Raw genomic sequence first — 22,231 nt, forward strand, 5'->3', positions numbered from 1 at the left:
AGCAACTGTCAAGAGAGTCCTCTGAGATTTGGAAATCTTGTGTTTATTGTAACTACTGCACATTACACAAAGAAAGAAACATCCTTCTCCTTGCTCTTGCGGCTAAATATCATGCAAGAGAACACAGGCTTCTCTCTCAGTATTTAGATTAAGTTTTTCCCTCGTGGGTAATTCTGTGCTTGACAGAGCTGCTCCTGCCCTCCTAGCTTTCCTAAAACATGGCGCAAGTTCAGAGAGAAACTCGAGGTCACATCAGACATTATTTCATTTCCAAAACCATCACTGCCTCAGTTCATGTTGTTAACCGGTCTGTCTATCCATAAGAGTAGAATCTGTTAACATCAAAATGCATAGTCTTCACCTGAATGATTTTCCTGACTCAAGAGTCCTACAAAGAGAAGCATATAGTTGAAAAGGCACAGACACTTACCATAAAATGATTTTAATTCGGGACTCTCTCTTTCTTTCCATCTCCCTATTAATGCACACACAGAGAAACCCAAATCCCTCATGGAAAATTACCATCCTTTAAGGGAAGACAGGAAAATACAGGGTCCAAATCGCTTCCACAGTGCATGGATGCTAGTGATTTTGCAGGTTACTCCCCCACCCCCAACTCACGGGGCAAAATTTCCCTTGTCATGTCATTTTATTATACTTGCTAAGGCGGCCTTTCCACCTAAACACGGAGGCGGCGTCACTGTCTGCCTCTGGATTCCTGCTCCAACACCCCGCCTCTGCCCTTCGATTACTGTAAGTGAAAGCACTCTGTAGGTGCTTCTACTTGTATTTTTCATGTTTTCTTTACATGCAGAATACTCGCTTTCTGACATTTCTCAGGATGGAGAAAAACTAGACAGCAGAACCCTTATTATAAGTGTAATTGCCTGGTTTCAGATGAACTGTGGGTCAAATCAAAGCACAAAATGCATTCTTGTAAAAAATGTGTTAGCGGTGCATGGGCTGACATACAGAACAATAGTCTTAACTCTTGACCAAAGAGACGTCGCTGCATTTCCCATGCATCTTGCTGCCATCCTTTCCTGAGCAGAGAGCTAATGACAACGTGGGCACACTGCTGATGGACGGATTGGCATGTCCGTGATGGAGAAACAAGTCAATGTGTCTTAAGTGGATGTTGGCTCTAAGTAGGTAATGGTCACCCAATGCGTAGATCAGTGGTAGTCAACCTGGTCCCTACCGCCCACTAGTGGATGTTCCAGCTTTCATGGTGGGCGGTAGCGGAGCAATCAAAGTATAAATAAAAAGATAGATTTAACTATAGTAAGTTCTTTTATAAAGATTGATTGTGCCAAACTTAGCAAAAATCCGACATAAAGTACTTGGTAAGTAACTACTATTATATGCTTTAACTTGCTGTAACTGCTTTATAAATTTTATAAAGTAAAGTTACTTCCCTACTTTATAAATCACCATGACTGTGGAACCAGTGGGTGGTTAGAAACTTTTACTACTATCAGAGATACAAAAGTGGGCGGTAGGTATAAAAAGGTTGACTACCCCTGGCTTAGAACATACTTATTTTAGGTTTCAGTGACCTGGTATGACTTGGTCAGCAGTAGAATTAAGTCACTCAAATTCTAACCCAAGGTAAAAATGGTTTAACAGCGATGTCAATTTTATAAAAAGATGATTGCCTAGTAAAAAAAATCCGAATTCCTCTAAAGCTCTTATGTAATGTTTTATGATTTTAAAGTATCCCTCAATTATTAATAAAGGGAGAAAGAGGAATATTGACATGTGTTAGTACTTGGATTCTCTCATACTATTTTAGGGTAAGTGGCCAATTTGCATTTTTTCATGCAATGCAAATTAAGTTTTATGGCATTATCTGAATAGCAACCAGTTCTCTGCTAATAAAATTTTATTTGACACAGTTAAAATTTCCCCCCTTACTCTAAATAAGTTTGTCAAGTTTTCTTAAAAATTTAAACTTAAAAAAAAAATTTATTATTCATTTTAGAGGAGAGAGAGAAGGGGGGAGGAGCAGGAAGCATCAACTCCCGTATGTGTCATGACCAGGCAAGCCCAGGGTTTTGAACTGGTGACTTCAGCGTTCCAGGTCGACGCTTGATTCACTGCGCCACCACAGGTCAGGCCCAGTTTGTCAAGTTTTATGCAGAGAAAAACTAAGTTGGTGAAGTTAGTACAATTGGGTCCATTAAGGAAGTTTGGGGACATCTGTAACAAAGTTGGGGATATCATTTTTATTTATTTAAAGATTGTATTAATTGATTTTAGAGAGAAGATAAAGAGAATGGCAGGGGGAGGAGTGGGAAGCATCAACTCATAGTAACTGCTTCTCGTATGCACCTTGATCGGGCAAGCCCGAGGTTTCGAACCGGCGACCTCAGCATTCCAGGTCGACATTCCATCCACTGCGCCACCACAGGTCAGGCGGAGGATATTGCTTTCAGTTACTCACACAGTTTACAAACAATTAGCATTGTGCACATCATTAAGTTTGAAATGTGCTCTAGAGCTAGACTTTGAGTTTGAATCCCGATTCTGCCATCAACTTGCTCTGTTACCTCGAACAGTTTTCTTAACCTCTGTGTACCTCCACCTCCGCATCTGTACGTAAGGCCAATGGCAACACCTACTTAGTAAGGTTGTTATGGGAACTAAATAAATTAAACCACAGAACATGCTTACAACAGTGTCTGGCACTTAGTGATCAATAGATGTCAACTCCATTGCTATGATTCACATACTTGCTACCACTGTATAGTTTGAATCGTGGGGCTCACCTATAATCTAAGCAAAAATGGAAAAAACCACCGTTTCCGATCATACTGGGCCTGGGTGGGGAGGAACTAGCAAGGGCCTGCACATCTCCTCCATTCATCGTTTTGAGGCCTTAGGAGTTCATGAACGTCCAAATGACCGGACTGATTTAAGTGGACATGTCTTTTTTAATTTTAATAAACAACAAAGAAGGAAGCTTTGCTTACAAATATATAATTTTAAATTCCTAGAACATAAATGTGAACAAAATTCAAAATGCACAAAAAAGCCTACAGTGAAAACTCTCAAATTTCTGGTTAAAGATGGTACACCAAATATACATATTTAGTTCTGCAAACTCCTACATCGCCACCAAAATGATCGTCAAAGATTTTTTAAAGGCGTGAGGAACTCCAAGGAAAGAGGGGAACAGGAGTGGAGGCACCAAAGGCAAAAGCTAGAAAGCAGAGGCAGGGAGGCGATATCCATAATAGGTCTTAGAAAGCCGGGTTCTAAGCCGGCAGTGGGGAGGGCTGACAGAAACTGGCTGGGCCCATCCGCCTCCCCAGGGCCCGTGAGCCAGCGCCCCAGGGCCCTCTGGAAGAGCAGGTGAAGGGTGTCTTTCAAAGACCAGCTGAAGTATGTTTCAGGACCAGACCCCAGACCCCAGACCCCGCTCTGGAGAAACTCATTCTCTGGCGAGGGTGTCACCAGGCACACTGGGTCAGTACTCAATGCTGAGACCCAAGTTCCCTTTCCCCTCAAGTGTCAGCAGCCAGGCTAATCCCCAGCCCTCACCCCAGGGAGGAGACTATACAGTCTTCTCTGTGGAATCGGACCAGCCTCACAAGAAAGTATCTCAAGTCACTGAAAGACTACATCCATGAAACAAGAACACCTGAGAAACAAGAAAAGGTTCTTCGAAATTAAAAGCATAAGAGTAGAAAGAAAAAACTTCAGTTGGAATGAAAACGAGGTGACTAAAGAAGAAGAAATTCAAGGAAATTCCCAAAGCTAGAGGATGCGAGTTGGGGTGGAAAGGCCTGGCCGAGGGCCCAGCACCACGAGTGAAAACTGCCTCCAGGCCAGGGCACCATCCCGGAGGTGCCCAAGGCGCAACGGACACCCGCAAGTTTCTAAAAAGGAGCAAGCAGTTTAAGAAGGTCTGAGAATTGGAAAGGCTTTCAGAAAAGGCAGAATAATGTTTCCAAAATTCTGAAGGAAACTGAGTTCCAGCCTATGGTTCTTTAACCATTGATTAGGTGTGAGGGTAGATTAAGGACATTTTACAAGGTCTCAAAAATTTCATGCATTATGGAAGCTACTGGAAGAGGCACCTCTCCCCAAAAGAGAAATAGTAAACAAAGATACAGAACCTAGGACATGAGCAGCGTGAACGCAGTGAAATGTGAGGGTGGTACCCAGATGAGGTAAGGGGCGAGCTCCAGGACAACAGGTGTGCATCAGGCGCAAGGTCCCTCAGCCCGATGCCAGCTATGTTTCAACTGGACTAAGTGAATGTTTGGATAACCAAGGGAAGGGCCGGCATGCATATATGAATGCTGACTGCTGACCTGCTATACGCGCACATGCGTGGTGGGGGGGCAGGGCGCCGGATCCTCACTGTCCCCTGTACGGAACGGCTGGATAATGCACTCTGTGCCTGTCCCTTAGAGATAAGGAGGCTAATACTAGAAAGCAGCAGAGCGAGTCACAAGCGGTTGTTTTTGAGGTCTGGGGAGTGGACGCATTCTGGGAAAGAACCTGCTGTTTGTAATCAGCCATACTGATCTTTGGGTACTTGGATTCTTTGGAAAACCTTGGCTCTCTTGAATTCTTCAGGCAGCGGAGTTTGCAGAGAAGGCTGGAATTTATTACATGAATTATAGGAACTTTTAAAGGAAACCTTTCTAAAACGTACTTTACGAGCTGCTAAACTATTTCTTGAAGTGTCCATTTGAACACTTGACCGTGAGGACCCTGCAGCTGCGGCTGCGCAGACGTGGGCAGGGCGCAGGCCCACGGTGGCGGGCCTGAACTGGCTTTCCAGGAACACTTCCTGACTTCAAACTGCTTCTGGCCCAGATCCCTTCCCCCAAATGGCCTAGTGACGATTTTCTGTAACTTTCTAGGGCAAAGTGTCTTAAGGATTTTATACCAACAACCTCTTTGGCAGTTCACTAAAGCCAGTGACCCCCTTCTCAGAATGTTTTCAAATAGGTAAAATAAAACACAGAGGATTACAAAGGAAAGCAAGGGCACGGAAACATATTTATAAAAATATTGACAACAGAGTCGAGTAGTATACGTACTTTCTTATTAAAGCACGAAATGACAAGATTTAGTGCTGCAGAGACTTTGATTTCAAAGCAATGATGAATATAAACGATAGTTTAGATGCCTACCACAAGCGTAATGTCATCTGAGAATATCGCTGACTTCCACTGGTGACAAAATCATAGCTGCTTCTGTCACCACTGGATTTTGAGGCCTCCACCCACAATTGAGGGAATGCTAAAGTCCAGTTAGAGGCTAATAAAAAGATGTAACTTTTTTCCCCCGTCAGGGTCACAGACCCCCTACAACCAGAACAACTGTTTTTTTTTTAAAAATGTTTTTTTAATTGATTGATTTTAGACAGAGGAAGGGGGAGAGAGGGCAAGAGGAAGAGAGGGGGAAAGGGAGGAAGGGAGAGGGAAGGAGACAGAGACAGACATCGATTTGCTGTTCCACTATTTATGCATTCACTGGTGGATTGTTGTGCGTGCCCCCATCGAACTCCACAACCTTGCTGTATCCGGACAATGCTGTAACCGAGCAACCCGGCCAGGGTGACCAGCTGCTCTTTAAGTGTGGGCCGGGGACCCCCGGAGGGTGCTCAAGACCCTTTCAGGGGTACGCAGGGTCAAAACTTTCTCAAAATTACACTAAGACATTATTTGTCGTTTTCCACCTCATTACAAGTCTACAGTGGGGCTTCCACGAGGTGCGACGCTCCCATGGACCAAGTAGGGAAGCCGACAGGCGAAATCAGCTCTCATCTATCAAGCCAGACACAAAAGAGACTTGCAGACATTTCAGACACCGCTCTTCTCACAGTCAAAGAAGCGTATAGTTATTTTCATGTGAAAGTTTTCTATGTTAACACATGATGAGTTTATTATTATTATTTTACAATAAATTTTGGTCCCTCAATACTTTTCAGCATGTAAAGGCATTCCCAGACCAAAAGTCTGTAAACCACTGTCCACAGCCAGGTTACACCCAAAGACCAAGGGCCACTTTCGTCATGCCCAGAAAATCCTCGCCACGTTCCGTTTGCCTAGTGGCCTCCGACATGACAGAACAGTGGCTCAGATTTCCCAGCACTCAGCACAGCGGCCCAGACCCTGGAACCAGCCCTCCCTGCCGTGGCCGCCTCACCAGCCCTAAGCTAGGCTTTCTCAACCTACTGACACTGCGGGCCACTAACTATGTTGCGGGCAGCTGTCCTGTGTCCACTCTATGATACCCAGTGCCCAATAGATGCTAGTAGCAAACATCTAGATTTTGTCAAATGTCTCCAAGTGGCTCCTGCTTTGAAGTCACTGTCCAAGTACACTCGTAAGGGATAACCATATCGCTGTTAGACTCACTCTTCACAGGTGTCCATAAATAGCAGGACTCATCCCCAGCATGAGGATTTCTCCCATCATTCAATTGTTAAGTGACTATTAAAAAAAATACCGGGTGGGTTGGAATTTAATTGGAAAGAAGCAAACCTGAACAATGATGGATAGTGAGCTACTCCCAGACTGTGGGGCGAGGAAAGGACTGTTCAAACACTGAATTTACGACATCCCGGCTCTGAAAATGGGCATGCCTGTTTCAGGGCATCTCCATGACGAGGAAATGCTAGCCTTGTGGGGGGCAGGTAGGTCTATGGGGAAAACTGGGCGTGTCGGTTTGCTTTGAGCCAGTGACAGTAGCCAATGTCACACAGATGGATCACCAAAGAAAGATGGTGGCTCGTAGGGAGGACTCCCAACTCTGGGAGATCACGGAGAAGCCCGTTCAGATAATGGGGAGGAGAGCCAACCTTTCTAGTTAGCGAATGAATCCTGTGTCTCCCCAAGTATAAGACGCACCTTAATTTGGGGGCCCGAAATGTGGAAAAAAAAAAGTATTACATAAAGTTATTGAATTCATTTTATTCATCATAAAATTCATACAACTCCTCATCTGTGCGAAAAAGCAGGAAATGCAAGTAAAAAAAAACCAAACTACAACCACTGTATAAGATGCAACCAGTTTTTAGATCTCAAGTTTTTCAAAAAAGGGTGTATCTTATCCATGGGGAAGTACGGTATATATTGGGTAACTGGAAGAGCCCGGGCAGGGAGATAGTGCAACCCCTGCATTCCCCAGAGAACTGCAGGAAGAGGGACGTGGTGGATGTACCAAGACGAAGACTAAGACAGGACAACGGAGAGCTGTTTTAGAGTGGACACTGCCCAACGCTAGCACACTCAACCTAGCCTAGAAGGCTAGACCCAGATCTACAACTTGGAAGAAGTTTCTTTTTTTCAAGATCTTATTTATTGATTTTAGAGAGAAGGAAGGAGGACCAGGAAGCTTCAGCTCGTAGTAGTTGCTTCTCATATGTGCCTTGACCAGGCAAGCCTGGTGTGGTTTTTTTTTTAATTTTTATTTATTTATTCATTTTAGAGAGAGAGAGAAGGGAGGAGGAGCTGGAAGCATCAACTCCCCTATGTGCCTTGACCAGGCAAGCTCAGGGTTTTGAACCGGCGACCTCAGCATTCCAGGTCGATGCTGTATCACTGCGCCCCTGCAGGTCAAGTGGAAGAAGTTTCTCCAGAAGAACTGGGTGATGGAAGAAAAAAAGGACCAGGAACCCAGTGCCTTGTCAACTGTGCCACCAGTGACTGTAAACCGGCAAGCTAACCAGTGACAAAACACAGTGAAACATCCCCTAAGCCTACTTGCTTTTGTAGATTTCTTAGCTTCTCAAGAAAAAGTAGTTAAAAAAACAAACAAAAAACATAAAACTCTCGTTTTGTCAGAAGGAAGGTGGCACAGGCTCCATCCAGACCTTGGTTAGACAAGCACAGTAATGTTCACATTTGTGGCGGCCAGGCCTTTGGAAAAACTTTTCTGGACTGTCGGTCTCCTCCCTCGCCAACTGTGAGCCCCAGCAGGTAGTCTACACAACTAACACTGCCCCCGGGCCAGGCCCTTTTCCGGGGCGGTCAGGACCGGGATAGAGAACGAGGAAGACATCCTGACACAGTTCTGGTTAGGAAGTACAGGGTGACCAAATCTGTCCATGTGTGCCCAGAGCAGAGGAAGCCTCTCTAATTCAAGAGAGAGAGTTAACAAGCTGATGTGCATGAGAGGACCTGGGAGGGGGCAAGGTGGAGACGAGGCCTGTGGTCGCCCCGGCTCTGGGCCCGCTGCCTTCCTGCCCTGGGCTCGGAGTCTCCTGATCTCGAGATGAACTCCCTTGTCAGCTCAGGCTGGGTCCTGATACATTGGAGTAAATGACTGAAACTAAATTTCTGGGTCTGCTGGTAGTCCTAGAAGCGCAGGTGCTCAGACAGAGGTGGGGGAGCCCGGGGAAAGAAGGAGCTAAAGAAACCCCCCCGGTGGCTGTGCACATACACCCCAGCTCATAGGCTTGCCCAGAACTTTACGAGTGGAAGGGAGGGTCCTCTCCAAAGTCAGAACACTAGCCTAACCAGGCAGTGGTGCAGTGGATAAAGTGTTGGCCTGGGACGTGGAGGACCCAGGTTCAAAACCCTGAGGTCGCCGGCTTGAGCGCGGGCTCATCCGGCTTGAGCATGGGCTCATCAGCTTGAGCCCAAGGTCACTGGCTTGAGCAAGGGGTCACTCGGTTTGCTGTAGCCCCCTGGTCAAGGCACATATGAGAAAGCAATCAATGAACAACTAAGGAGACTTAGGAGTTACAAGAAAGAATTGATGCTTCTCATCTCTCTCCCTTCCTGCCAGTCTGTCTCTCACTCTGTCTCTGTCAAAAAATAAAATAAAATAAAGAATATTCATCACCATCAGAAATCTTATTGTAGACACGATACCAGCTCACAGTTTTCTCCAAGGTTTGAATATTTTATTTGAAGCCCACTTTCAGGTTCTAGCAACTTCAAAAATTATATCCTGCCACCTGGCCTGTGGTGGAGCGGTGGATGCAGGGTCCTCAAACTTTTTACACAAGGGGCCAGTTCACTGTCCCTCAGACCACTGGAGGGCCGCCACATACAGTGCTCCTCTCACTGACCACCAATGAAAGAGGTGCCCCTTCCGGGAGTGCAGCAGGGGACGGATAAATGGCCTCAGGGGGCCGCATGCGGCCTGTGGGCTGTAGTTTGGAGACGCCTGGGATAGAGCATTGACTTGGAATGTTAAAGTTGCTGGTTCGAGACCCTGGGCTTGCCCAGTCAGGGCACATACTAGAAGCAATCAATGACCAACTAAAGTTAATCAACTATGAGTTGATGCTTCTCATTCCTCTGCCCTCTCTCTCCTTTGTAAAATTAATAAATAAAATCTTAAAAAAATTATATTCCACCCTGGCTGAATAGCTCAGTTGATTGGAGCATCAGCCTGAAACACAAAAGTTGTAGGTCTGATCCCTGGGCAGGGCACATACAGGAACAGAGCAACTTTTCTCCTTCTCTCTCTCCTACCCTTACATGGTTAATGAAGTAGTAACAGCCAGTCTGCACTTGTGCTGCTTAAACACGCATGTACATCAATGTGTGTGCTGGGGTGGGTGGGGGATGGTGAAAATACATTAATGGGTGCCCAGCAGAGTGGAGGTTAGTAAGCACCGCCATGATTGTTTCGACATCTGGACAGAAGTGCCAGGGGACAATGTGAGACAAAAAGCCCTCTAAAAACCTGCCCTCCTATGACGTATTGTAGTAGCGACATGTCATCAGAGTTGTATCTCACTGGACATAACATAGCCACAACCTGAATGTACTCTGCTGGAGGTGGAGCCAAGCCCCCTTCGCAGTCTCAATGAGCAGCAGGTAAGAGGCGGACGCTCACGAGCACAACAGTCTGCACTGTGTGAGTGTCAGCAGTCCCGGCTTCACGGCTCACAACAAACCAAGACCCTCCTAGCTGCGGGCAGCGCACTGCGGAGACGGCTCAGCCCTGAGCTCTCCTGACCAGAAAAGACACATGTTGAAACCACAGGATGGCTAGCAATGGTCACGAACCTCCAGACTAATTTATGTTGACACGGGTTTATGCGCCAATGTTACCCCAAATGGGTTTATTCTGTTAGCTATGGGAAGAAATAAATGACACTTCTATCTCTTCTTCTTTTTAAAAATCTAAAACAAAGACCCTAAGATCTACTAACAGTTAATATTTGGGTGGATGCTGGCTTATGTACCTTGCTTGGTTTGAGTTTCAGGTGCTGTATGTGTGGCTTGAATTTCAAGGTGTCTTTCTGATCCTGTCCCATGGGCAGAGGGATGACAGAGGGGACATCACATGCTCGTCCACTTTCACCACAGTGGGACACAGTGAAGTTTTAGCTTTTCCAGTTAAGCGCCTTTAACTAAAATAAACTGCTCAAAATGGAAAAGCTTAGATCAAAGATAACGTACAAATATTTTTAAAATTCTGTTTCTCACTCGTATCCACCTAAGAATCAATCTTTTGTGCATGTTCCACAGGATACATCACACAGGAAGAATACCTTAGTGCACTTTCAAATTAGCGATATACCTACCATTAAATATAAGTACCAGAAGTTTTAGTAAAAAACCAACAACAATGTCCCAGCATAAAATCAAAAAAGTTTGGAGATATGTTCCTGTCATAGGATCACATGGCATCCTGGTTCCCTCTCTCCTTCAGGGATAAATTCTGTCACTGGAGTCTTCCTTGGCATGCAGGAGGCTGTGTTTTGCTCACCCCTCTCTTCAGACTGCCCTGACCTTCCTTTCTCTATCCCGGCACACTGACTTTGCTGTAACCAGACTAGAAATCAATCATTCCTCCACCTCAGCAGAATTACCCCATCTCTGTCCACTGACAGATGACTGGATAAGAAGATGCAGCACACTAGTTCAAAAGAACATCCACTCCCCTATGTTCACTGCAGTGTTGTTTACAATAGCCACGATGTGAAAGCAACCCATGTGCCCAGCAATACACAAATGGATAAAGATGACATGGTACATATAATATATACAATAGAATACTACTCGGCCATAAGAAAGAATGCAGTCTTACCACTGGCGACAGCATGGATGCACTAAGAGGGTATTAAGCTAAGTGAAGTAAATCAGACAAAGAAAGACAAGTACCGTATGATTTCACTCATATGTGGAATCTGTAGAACAACATAAATGAGCAAACAAAATAGAAACAGAATCATAGATACAGAGAACAGAATGATGGGAGGGGAGGGATGTTTAGGGGCTGGGTAAAGAAGGTGAAGGGATTAGGAACTATAAATTGGCAGTTACAAAACAGTCACAGGGATGTAAAATACAGCATAGGGAATGTATTCAGTAATATTGTAATAACTCTGTATGGTGCCAGTGGGCACTGGACTTATGAGGGGGCGGGGGAAATCACTTTGTAAGTTATATACATGTCTAACCACTAAGCTGTACACCCGAAATCAATACTAAATCTCAACTGTAATTAAAAAATAGCAATAAATATGTAAAAACTATCAAAGAAAAAAAAATAAAAGAACCGCTCTTCTACGCAGGCTCCCTCTCTACTATCTGATTATGGAGTCTTAGAGAACAAGAGTGCGATCTTATCTGTCTCCCAGAACAACGAAGGCCTGGCAGAGAGAAGTTCGCTACATGTTTAATGACACTGAATGGTGGGAAGAGGTCGCTGAACTTGGAATCAAAGCGCCATGTTGCTAGATGCTTGGAGAGGAAGAAATGCAGTTCACACAAAACAAACATACCAAGAGAATGAATTGTTTTTGTAGCAAGTAGTTTGATAACATGCTAAACGTGGTACCCTAGTTTTTGTTAGTAATTTCATGGTTTATATAGTAAAACACAGTGTATTTATTCGGATGCAGGGAACCAGGTGTTTTGGTTACCTCAATTAAGAAGGTTAATTTAAAGGTAACAAAGGGGCTCTGGCCGGTTGGCTCAGTGGTAGAGCGTCGGCCTGGCGTGCAGGGGACCCGGGTTCGATTCCCGGCCAGGGCACATAGGAGAAGCACCCATTTGCTTCTCCACCCCCTCTTCCTTCCTCTCTGTCTCTCTCTTCCCCTCCCGCAGCCAAGGCTCCATTGGAGCAAAGATGGCCCGGGCGCCCTGGGCACTGGGGATGGCTCCTTGGCCTGTGGCTCTGGTTGCGGCAGAGCGACGCCCCGGGGGTGTGCCGGGTGGATCCCGGTCGGGCGCATGCGGGAGTCGGGAGTCTGTCTGACTGTCTCTCCCCGTTTCTAGCTTCAGAAAAAAAAATTAAAAAAAAAAAAAAAGGTAACAAAGGATTGTTGGCCACATTTTAAACTGGCAATACAACAGCATATGTTAATAACAGAATTATATCTGTACAGTCTCTTTTATGAGTCAGAGTATTCCATCATTATGGATACCCACCAATGTGGGACAGTGGAGATTTCTAGTTAGAACTTTTGGTCTAGTGGATTTTTATAGAAAATGAAATTACTAGTGCTAAGTCTAAATGCAGGCTATTGGATCAATGGGGAAAGGAACTGTAAACCAGGAGAAAAAATAAAGGGAACAGAAGACAGGTAGGTGTTTGGTTGAGGCTGAAGTTCAAACTGTTGAAGATTTTCTTTTTCAGTGAGAGGAAGCTGGACATCGGCCCGCCGAGCGGAGCAGCCCCAGAAGGAGGCTGTGACCTGGGGTGGAGCTCAATGAGGAAGGGCCTCGCTAATCTGCCCACGTCGGGGACACGTTTCTAGCACAGAACTGCTAATATCAGCCCACTAGGGTGTGACCTGATCAATTTCTATCTGTACAGAAGGAAGTTTGAAAACAACATGAGTAGCAAAATCTGACGTCTGAATACTGTAGCCCCTCCAACGATCCACACACAAACCTCTACACGGACATATATGTAAGAAGATGCTGGAAGGATGCCCCCTAACAACTGCGGTAATTCCGGGGAGGCAAGTATTGATAGGAGTGGAGCAGCAATGTACACTTCTCTGCTGCTTGGGTCTTTTACCACAAAGACATTCATGTAGCATTTGTAACTAAAAGAAAGTCGTGAAATGTGTATCTATCTATTCCTGTCGGTGAAAAACCGGAAACTATTCGGTAAAAGCGGCTAAAGAGCTGGAAACATCACCCACTGCTGCTGCAGCGTCAACCCAGCAAAACTGCTCTCCACGAAAACAAAAAGAAAAAGGTCACCCCATTAATGGTGACATTTAGAACAAGAAAGAACCCGCCTTTTTTATGTTCTGGCCCGCAGAAATCAACACCGGAATGTCATTAAATCAAGTTAGCATTATCACTAAAAAACATGCTCTATTTCCCATCATTTATGAAGCCCTATCCTTTTCTTTCTTACCAATTACGTTCCCTGTCATTTCCAAAACACACAAACTGTTTTCAATCAACAGACTTCTTTATTACAGCGTGAGGCATGCTTGTTATTGCCTCTTTTCTATATTGAATCCTTGATTGGACAAGCATTTTGAATTTAACACGGATTGTGATTGCACATATCAAACAAATTAAAGCTGCCAATCTCTTTTTGGAGACCACGGTTCTACACAATACCGCTGAGTGCACCCTAAGTGTAGCTGCTCAGGAGAAGAGGGCCAGGGGCAAAGCAACGATCGCTCTCAGCCTTGGCCATGTTAGCGAGCGGCTCTTGCATTCACTGATTACTGCAGTCCTGTTAAAGTGTAATCCTGTAACTCTGATGTCAAAACCATCCGAGAGGCTTTTATAACATTAAGCATTCTTCATAATCTTAAAAAAAAGGACTTGATACACCTGAAGGGTGGGGTGAAAAAGTAGAACGACATGGAGAGGAAGAAGAGAAGTCTGCTCAGAGTTCTCTGATCACTCGCTTTGGGATGACAAGGTGGGGTGGTGACAGTGGCATTTTTACTGTTTCTCTCTCTAGAACACGCAAATATACCCCAGAGCAGGTGAATGCTGAGGAACGGGAGGGACAGAGATTTCTCCATTCAGTGGCTTTGGAAAGAAATTATATTTCAATACTAGGCAAGATTAGCACTCAAGGTTTCAAGTACAGTAAGTCAAACAGAAATGTTTTCGGAAACTTAGAGGAAAAAATCCTGTGTTTAAAACATAGTTTCTAGCTTTTCAAATGAGAAGTATGTGGAATAAATACAATGATAACTTCTACAGCAGTCTCTAAATTGTTAAGATAAATATGGGTTAGCCACTACTAAACACCGGGCATTTGCCGAATCACACGCTGCGTAAGGCTGCTTCCGGAGCTCTCCTTCTGTGAATTGTCAGCTAGAGGTGAGAACACCGAGGAGAGGGCTCTTCTCTGATACCTTTGTTCTCCTGCGAACGGAGGGGGGGGGGGCTCTTAAGGAGCGGCTTCTAAGAAGATTCAACTTCGTTGCAAAAACATGCAGGGGAAAAAAGAACACGTTCCTGGAACCAGCCCTCCTGCTGTTTTTAACAGAGTTTGCTTGTTGGCTCACCTTTCTCTCCCCCCCCAAGTTGTCCCCCCACTAATTTCCACAATATAGTTAAACTTTTGCAAACCCAGCAAAAGAAGCTGGCCTCCTGACTTGCCAGGAGCTGGATGACAGGAGGGAGTAACGGTGCTGAGGTCAAGTGGCTGTGTCTGTTTTATTCATCTACTCCTTGGCCATGCAGCAAGCATCTACCATCAGGCATGGTGGGCTCAGTGATCAGCAAGTCAAGGATGAGAACGACCGTAAACAGCCCTGGCTCCCTCCGAGGACCTCACAGTTCAGTGGAGAGAGGTACATGGGAAGAAGCAGATACGACTAACCCCCCCCCATGCTACATGACGATGTGACAGGGCTAGAGGAAGGTTCTACGGAAGTAGCCACATTTGAGCTGGGAAAACATGCCCAGAGCTGGAGTGAGAGTCTACAAGAGAATTCAGAAGTTTAAGGAAACACGGATCTTCCACTAACCAAGCTTGCCTTGATGTCAGTGTATGTTAATGTTTTTCACTAATGAGTAGGCTTTTAATTTCTGTACTTTTTTTGTATACAAATTCTAGTACAAACTGCTTCTAGAAAAAAGTGCACAGTGTCCACTGTTAGCAAAGTGTTTGAATCCAGGCAGGTTGGTCGATGGGGCCACGTACCCTCTTGAGAATTATATTTTTTTCTGAAGTGAGAAGCAGGGAGGCAGAGAGACAGACTCCCCCATGCCCGACCAGGATCCACCCAGCATGTCCACCAGGGGGCGATGCTCTGCCTATCTGGGGCATTGCTCCATTGCACCTGGAGCCATTCTAGCATCTGAAGCAGAGGCCATGGAGCCATCCTCAGCACCTGGGTCAACTTTGCTCCCATGGAGTCTTGGCTGTGGGAGGGAATGAGAGATAGAAAGGAGAGAGGGAAGGGCAGAGAAGCAGATGGGTGCTTCTCCTCTGTGTCCTGACCAGGAACTGAACCCTGGACTTCCACACGCTGGGCCAACACTCAACCACTGAGCCAACCAGCCAGGTTCCCTTGAGAATTGAACCCTTCCTTCTCTAGAGCAACCTGATATAGAGGACACATTACCAGGTTAACTAGGTTCATTCAATTGTTCCAATCGATTCACTGGTGGCCTCATCAATGACTTTTCTAGGAAAGAGTTGGAGGGCTAATTGATGTTTGCAGCATACCAGCATAGGAGTTAGAAGCAGAAACGTCTGTTACCATCACATAGCAATCTCCCTGAGGTTCAGTATCTGCAATGGGTGAAACTGCAAGAATGCATCATAAAAGCAGTGTCAGAGGTAAACTAAGATCTAATGGTACATGCCTGACCAGGTGGTGGCACAGTGGATTCAGCGTTGGACTGGGATGCGGAGGACCCAGGTTCGAGACCCCGAGGTCGCTAGCTTGAGCATGGGCTCATCTGGTTTGAGCAAGCTCACCAGCTTGGACCCAAGGTCGCTGGCTTGAGCAAGGGGTTACTCAGTCTGCTGTAGCCCTCCCCCCTGTCAAGGCACATATGAGAAAGCAATCAATGAACAACTAAGGTGTCGCAACAAAAAACTAATGATTGATGCTTCTAATCTCTCTCTGTTCCTGTCTGTCTGTCCCTAACTATCCCTCTCTCTGACTCTCTGTCTCTGTAAAAAAAAAAAAGAAAGAAAAAAAGTCTAATAGTCTGTGGTTGAAACATCAGGGTGGCTAACTCTTTCATGGATTGGCATGAAATTTCTGGCAGATCAGCAGTTGAAAACCACCGAAATGCATATAAAGGGCCTGTACTGTGTCTGGCATGGGGTAGGCAGGCACTTGGTTTAGGGTGGCTACAATATTAAGGTTTTTTACTGATGTATCAACTGTCTAGTTTATTAAGACTTTAACCACAGCCTTTTCCCCTTGGAATCTGGGATGAACTACTCAGAATTACTCAAGATTAACATGACAAAATAAAATCCCTTTCAAAATGCACAGTATTAATACTGCTCATAAACTAAAGTTACAGGTTTCATAATTTGTGAAAATTTCTTTGATGTCAACTACCTAATTTTAGTAACTTTTTTGTGCCTACTATGCGCAAGGAAGTATGTTAAAATAAGACATACAAACACTAGGATATTTTATATAACTCAAGAATTCTAGTGTGTGTGTGTGTGTGTGTGTGTGTGTGTGTGTGTGTGTGTGTATGAACATCAGAATTCAGGTAGAAATAGTTCTTTAGTTGTTCGTTATTAAAAAAACTTTTAAATGAGGCCTAATAACTATAATTGACTTTGTGAACTTCCTGATATACTCAGATCTTTACATACAGTCAACTTCTACACAAGTCTAAAGTGGCATAAACATTTCCATCTTGGGGGTACGATGAATCATTACAAGATACTTAGCAGCCGGAGGTCTGTCTGGGAGCTGGCGTGGTAGAGCTTCAGTGGAATCCAGCGACAAGGTGTGTTGTCTAGGTAATGGTGTGCAAATTTTTAAAAATTTGAATGCCTTTGGGTAGGACACGCATTCCCCAGTTCCCACCAATCAATACCCCCCCACCTGATAATTGGACATTTGGTCCTTGAAAGGGGTGGGAGTTTACCAGCCCTGCATTAGAGCACAGAGCAAAAAGAACTTAGGGCATGCTTGAAGAGGAGCAGCAAAAGCACAAACTCCTTCAAACATCAAATCTTTTAGGTCATGAGTTTTGGTGATTTGAAGATAAGTTCTACGCTGCCAAAAAAGACTGGCAGGGAGTTATGAGTTTAGGAGGGGGGTAATCAGCTTTCTTTTTTTTTTAAGGAATTTTTGAAAAGGTTCTATAGCCCTGGCCGGTTGGCTCAGCAGTAGAGCGTCGGCCTGGCGTGCAGAAGTCCCGGGTTCGATTCCCGGCCAGGGCACATAGGAGAAGCGCCCATTTGCTTCTCCACCCCCTCCCCTCCTTCCTCTCTGTCTCTCTCTTCCCCTCCCGCAGCCAAGGCTCCATTGGAGCAAAGATGGCCTGGGCGCTGGGGATGGCTCCTTCGCCTCTGCCCCAGGTGCTAGAGTGGCTCTGGTCGCGGCAGAGTGACGCCCCGGAGGGGCAGAGCATTGCCCCCTGGTGGGCGTGCCGGGTGGATCCCGGTCGGGCGCATGTGGGAGTCTGTCTGACTGTCTCTCCCCGTTTCCAGCTTCAGAAAAAATACAAAAAAAAAAAAAAAAGAAAGAAAAAAAGAAAAGGTTCTATAGATTCCTTATATGTTGACAAATAAAGACTTCTGTATTATATAAACACCACTATGTATCAATTAAGTTGCACATGCAGCATCTTACTTAGTCTACATACAGGCTCTATGAAGGACAGGCATTACTGAAACAGTACCAAGCTATTCCGGATTCTGCAACATCACTTTGAAGAATGCTGGAAAACTCACGGCAAGGCAATCTGTCAGAGAATTAACGGAGACAGAACAGTGGGGAGCCAGGTTTTCCGAGCCCCAAGCCTATAGGTTCTCCACCAGCTATGACCCTTGGAAGAGGGGGCTGGCAATGACGAGACAAGGAGTCTTCAGAGGATCACCTACCATCCTGTAGGACTGGTCTGAACCAGGCTGGGGCAAGGTGGCTCTTTCTCCATCACCATGAATTGGAATCAGACATGCCATCTAGTTTCTTGGCATAATAGTACATGGATATTTTACTGAGGGTCATGTAGGTTCATGTTTTGTTATTTTATTCAGAGATAATCTTTTGAACTGAATACCTCCCCTTGAAACATTTCACCAAATATTATTAATCAAGCCTTTCTATGTGCATGTTTGGGGGTCAGTTTTTAATACAAACTGATCATTTTAAATATACACAGATTCTCCCATTCCTCAATGAAACACAAAAGTCAAGAACTAAGATGACTCTGGAAGTTATTATATTTTTCATCTAAGAGGATAGGTTAGTTTTATGTGATTGAAGAAAAATAAATAAATAGGGATTGTTCTTATATAGCAGCAAGATTTCATGAAATGACCATTATATATATTCAAAATTAAAACTATTAATAGCATAGACAGAAACTCCTACTGACTTCTAAAATAACTGCACCCATCTCACAAGCCACATTACAAGTTTGGAATAGATCATCTCTCCACATTCGTAGTAAGTGCAAAGGCTGAGCATACATGGACCACTGTCTTCACTTACAGCATATTAAACTCGGAGATGGAACAGTGAAGGGCTGGAGCGTATGGTCTTCGAGTCCCACAGACCTGGGCTGAAGATCTGAATGTGCCATTTACCAGACAAGCTACTCAGCCTACCCTAGCCTCAGTTTCATCTCCTCTAATAACAAGACTGTATTATATATTTGAAAGTTGCTAAGAGAGTGGATTTCAAAAGTTCTCCTCATAAGAAAGGAACTGTAACCCCGTGAGGTGACAGATGTTAACTCAACTTCCCGTGGTAATCACTTTTCAAAATATGTATTATTAAATCATAAGTTTGTACATTTTAAACTTATACAACATTATATATCAATTATATCTCAACAAAACTGGAAAAGCCATAGTACAGATATCAGAGTTTTGTTTTTGGTAAGGTTAAGTGAAATATACATAAAGTACCTACTATGAGGCTTAGTGTATAATAAACACTCAATAAAATATTTGTTATGATTATTACCTATTCATTCTGCACCTATTTATAATAAATATGTGAGCTGTTCTGTAATCAAAAGAAATTTGCCCAAGTTAATATGATATCTGTTTAGTGGTATTTATAATCATAATCATTATTGTGCTATATTGTAATTAGGCATAAATGATAAACTGTTGGTGTAATTGTAATTAGTACACAGTCAAACAAATTTGTTTTACACTTTTTCTCTTCTTTGTTCTTGATCTAACATGTGATCGATATTTTTATCAGCTGCGTCCCCTCATTTACTAGTTGTGTGACTTTGACCACATCATCCTTTTCTAACATTCCTTTTCCTCTCTGTGAAATGGTAATACTAAGATCCATTTCACAGTTAAGATTAAACATAGTAAAATACAGTAAAGTACAAAAAGTAAACATATATAAAGGTGTAGTTAAAATGTAAAGATAACATACGTAGGGTCACAGCAGAGTGCCTGACAAATAACTGATCAATAAATGACAGCTGTCAGTGGGTGGGTGCATTACAATTTGTCATGACCAACCGTAGAATGCTCTTCCCGATGGAACCCAATGGCCATATTCTCAAAAACTTGAAGCCTAGGAACAGGCTGGGAGACATAAACGTGGGAAGGCTTTTTTGAGCAGTGGTTTTCAACTGTGGCTGCACAGGGCATTAAAGTACACTGCTGCCTGGGTCCCCCCAGCGAGCTGACTGAAACAGTCTGGGGGTGGCCCGGGCCCTGGGGTTTCCTTAAAGCCCCCAGGTTGCGGTTTACAGGGCATATGAGGCGGAGGAACTCCGCGCGAGGGGTCGGCTGCGCTCAGTTAAAACTTGTTCTTGGCTGTAGGGATGGCCAGGAGCAGCCCTGGTGAAGACGGAGAGTTTTGTTTATTTGGGAACTAGAAGAGGTGGAGGAGGTCCCTTCTCACTCTCCCCAGGCACAGTAAGAGGAAATCAGTCAGTGTGCTTTTAGGGTTGGCCTTAACCCTCTGAGTAGCACTAACGTTCAGGTACGTCCTCGTGCCTCCTGACCATCCAGAGTACGATTGTACACGTGTAGGGCAATATTAAAAAAAAGGCAAATATCTGTTCTTCTTGTTTCCATAAACTGGTTATCAAACAAACATGATTTTAAGTTAATAAAACTGGATCTAGAACTAATTTTATTTTTTGAAGAAAAAAACAACAAAAAACCAACTCACTCCCAGGGGTCAGCGAGCATGAAAAAAACTCACTACTCAAAGGGTTGAGCACACTTGTGTGTGTGTGGGAGAAAGACTTTAGAAACAACAGTTAGGTCCACCTGCTACAAATGTAACCGAGCACCTACTTGCGTATGTCTGACACTCCTTAGAAATAAAACAAAGTCGGACGACACAAATAACCTTGGAAAGAGTGATACAATCCTATCACAGATAAAATCTTTTCTTCTTCTTTTTTGAAAAGTACAAATTGAGTATTTCTCCTTATTTTACAGGTTGGGAGGAAGACAGGTTACAGGAGGGCTCTTGGACCCGTAAGGGATCCCACCCAAACAAGCAGCACCGGTTCTGGTTCTGAGGTTGGAGACGCAGGGTGGGGCCGGGCAGGATCAGCTTACAAATGTCAGAGGGGGACTGTGCGGAGGGAGGAGGAGAGAAGGGCCTGCGGGGGGACTTTTGCCTTGGGTGACAGGGTAGATGGGGTGTGCCATTGCCTGGGAAAGGGAGGGCAAAAGAACCGGCTCTGGGGAAAGAGGAACACAATGGCTTCAGTGTTGAGTATGTTGATTTTTGAGAGATGATCTGTAGACATCTAAGTGGTCGTATCAAGAAATCACTAGGTATGTGACTACAGTCAGTGTGAAAAAGGACCAGACTGGTGGACAGTCAGGGTTGACAGTCCTGGTCCGTGGGGTACAGGTGACATCACCCGTGGAGAACGCAGAGAGGAAGAGAATGGAGGGAAATGCGGAGAAACAATGAAGTCAGTACACCCCCCTCCTCGCCAATTATAAAAGTAACACATCTCCTGGCAGGGAAAGGACTGCTAACACTCCGGTGCATTTCCTGCCAGCCTTGTTCTGAACGCACAGCCATGAATATGTGTGTGTGTGTGTGTGTGTGTGTGTTACTGTAGGTGAGGGTGTACACACTGCATGGATCTGAAACCTGTTATTCTTAATCCGTACTACAACATTTCCTTGATTATTATACATAACATTCTATGCTGCAGAGGAGACACAAAATTCCAAATTATAGCAACAGAGGTTAACATCACTATACGTTAAGTGTGGTCTATAGTTTTGACCATGTAAGAGCAAATCATTTTCAGAGTGGAAAACACTCAGGGGAGGGAGGTCAACGGTAAAATAAAGACAGACTGAAAAGACTCGGCTGGGTTTGTAACCGGGAAGTAACTGGGGCCCCCGGTGTGGGCACCAGAGCGGCGGAGGAAGTAATCGCCCTGGAAGTCAAGAGCCTGCCCACGGCTCTCTTGTAAGAATCTTAGAAGTCGAGAAGCGGGGGCAGGGAGCAAGCGATCTAGAGAGGATTATAAGATTATGGAAAAGCTTTCTAATTTTTTTAAGACTCAGTGTTTCTGAATGTCTGTGTGTGTTCCATGCTCTCGCAAAGATCACCTCAAATTTCACCTCCTCCATGAAATCTTTCCCAACTAACTCGCACTCAACCTGGTTTCCTCTTTGAAATGCACACACCTTGATACACAGAACCTAACAGATTGCATAGAGTAGTGGTTCCCATGGGGCCTTGGGAAACATTCTGGTTATCCCAACTGGGGTGGGACTGAGGGGTCCTCCTGGCATCTAGTGGGTGGAGGCCAGGGATGCTGCTGAGACCCTACATACAGTACACAGGACAGCCTCATGGCAAAGAATTGTCCGGCCCCAAATGCCACCAGCGCCAAGATAGAGTACGCCAGGCTTAGAGGTGCCTCTCTACTGTCTGGAACTCAAGCCACTACCCTCCCACCTGAACACCTTCTACCTGTTCTCCCTGGTCCCCTTCTTGTCCCCTTGCAAGACACTGTCCATAAAGCAGCCAGCGTGACTTTCTTGGAAAGATCAGATGATGTCACGCCCTGTCTTTGCTTCACCTCTTCGGGGATTCCCAGTGCCCTTGGCTTCCCACCCTCACTTCCTATAGGCACTTCCTCTCCTGAAGGTGAGAGGACTCCTGATTTCGGTGTTACGCCTTTCCTGTATA

At 44.8% G+C, this 22,231-nt stretch overlaps 1 protein-coding gene across 2 annotated transcripts in view; it reads right to left on the minus strand.

Annotated features, from left to right (window-relative positions):
• Nucleotides 1–22,231, minus strand: part of POLA1 (DNA polymerase alpha 1, catalytic subunit) — a 333,405-nt gene that overhangs the window by 15,116 nt on the left and 296,058 nt on the right. The window lies entirely within an intron of this gene.

The sequence above is a fragment of the Saccopteryx bilineata genome, chromosome X, assembly GCF_036850765.1.
Source record: "Saccopteryx bilineata isolate mSacBil1 chromosome X, mSacBil1_pri_phased_curated, whole genome shotgun sequence".
Lineage (NCBI taxonomy): Eukaryota > Metazoa > Chordata > Mammalia > Chiroptera > Emballonuridae > Saccopteryx > Saccopteryx bilineata.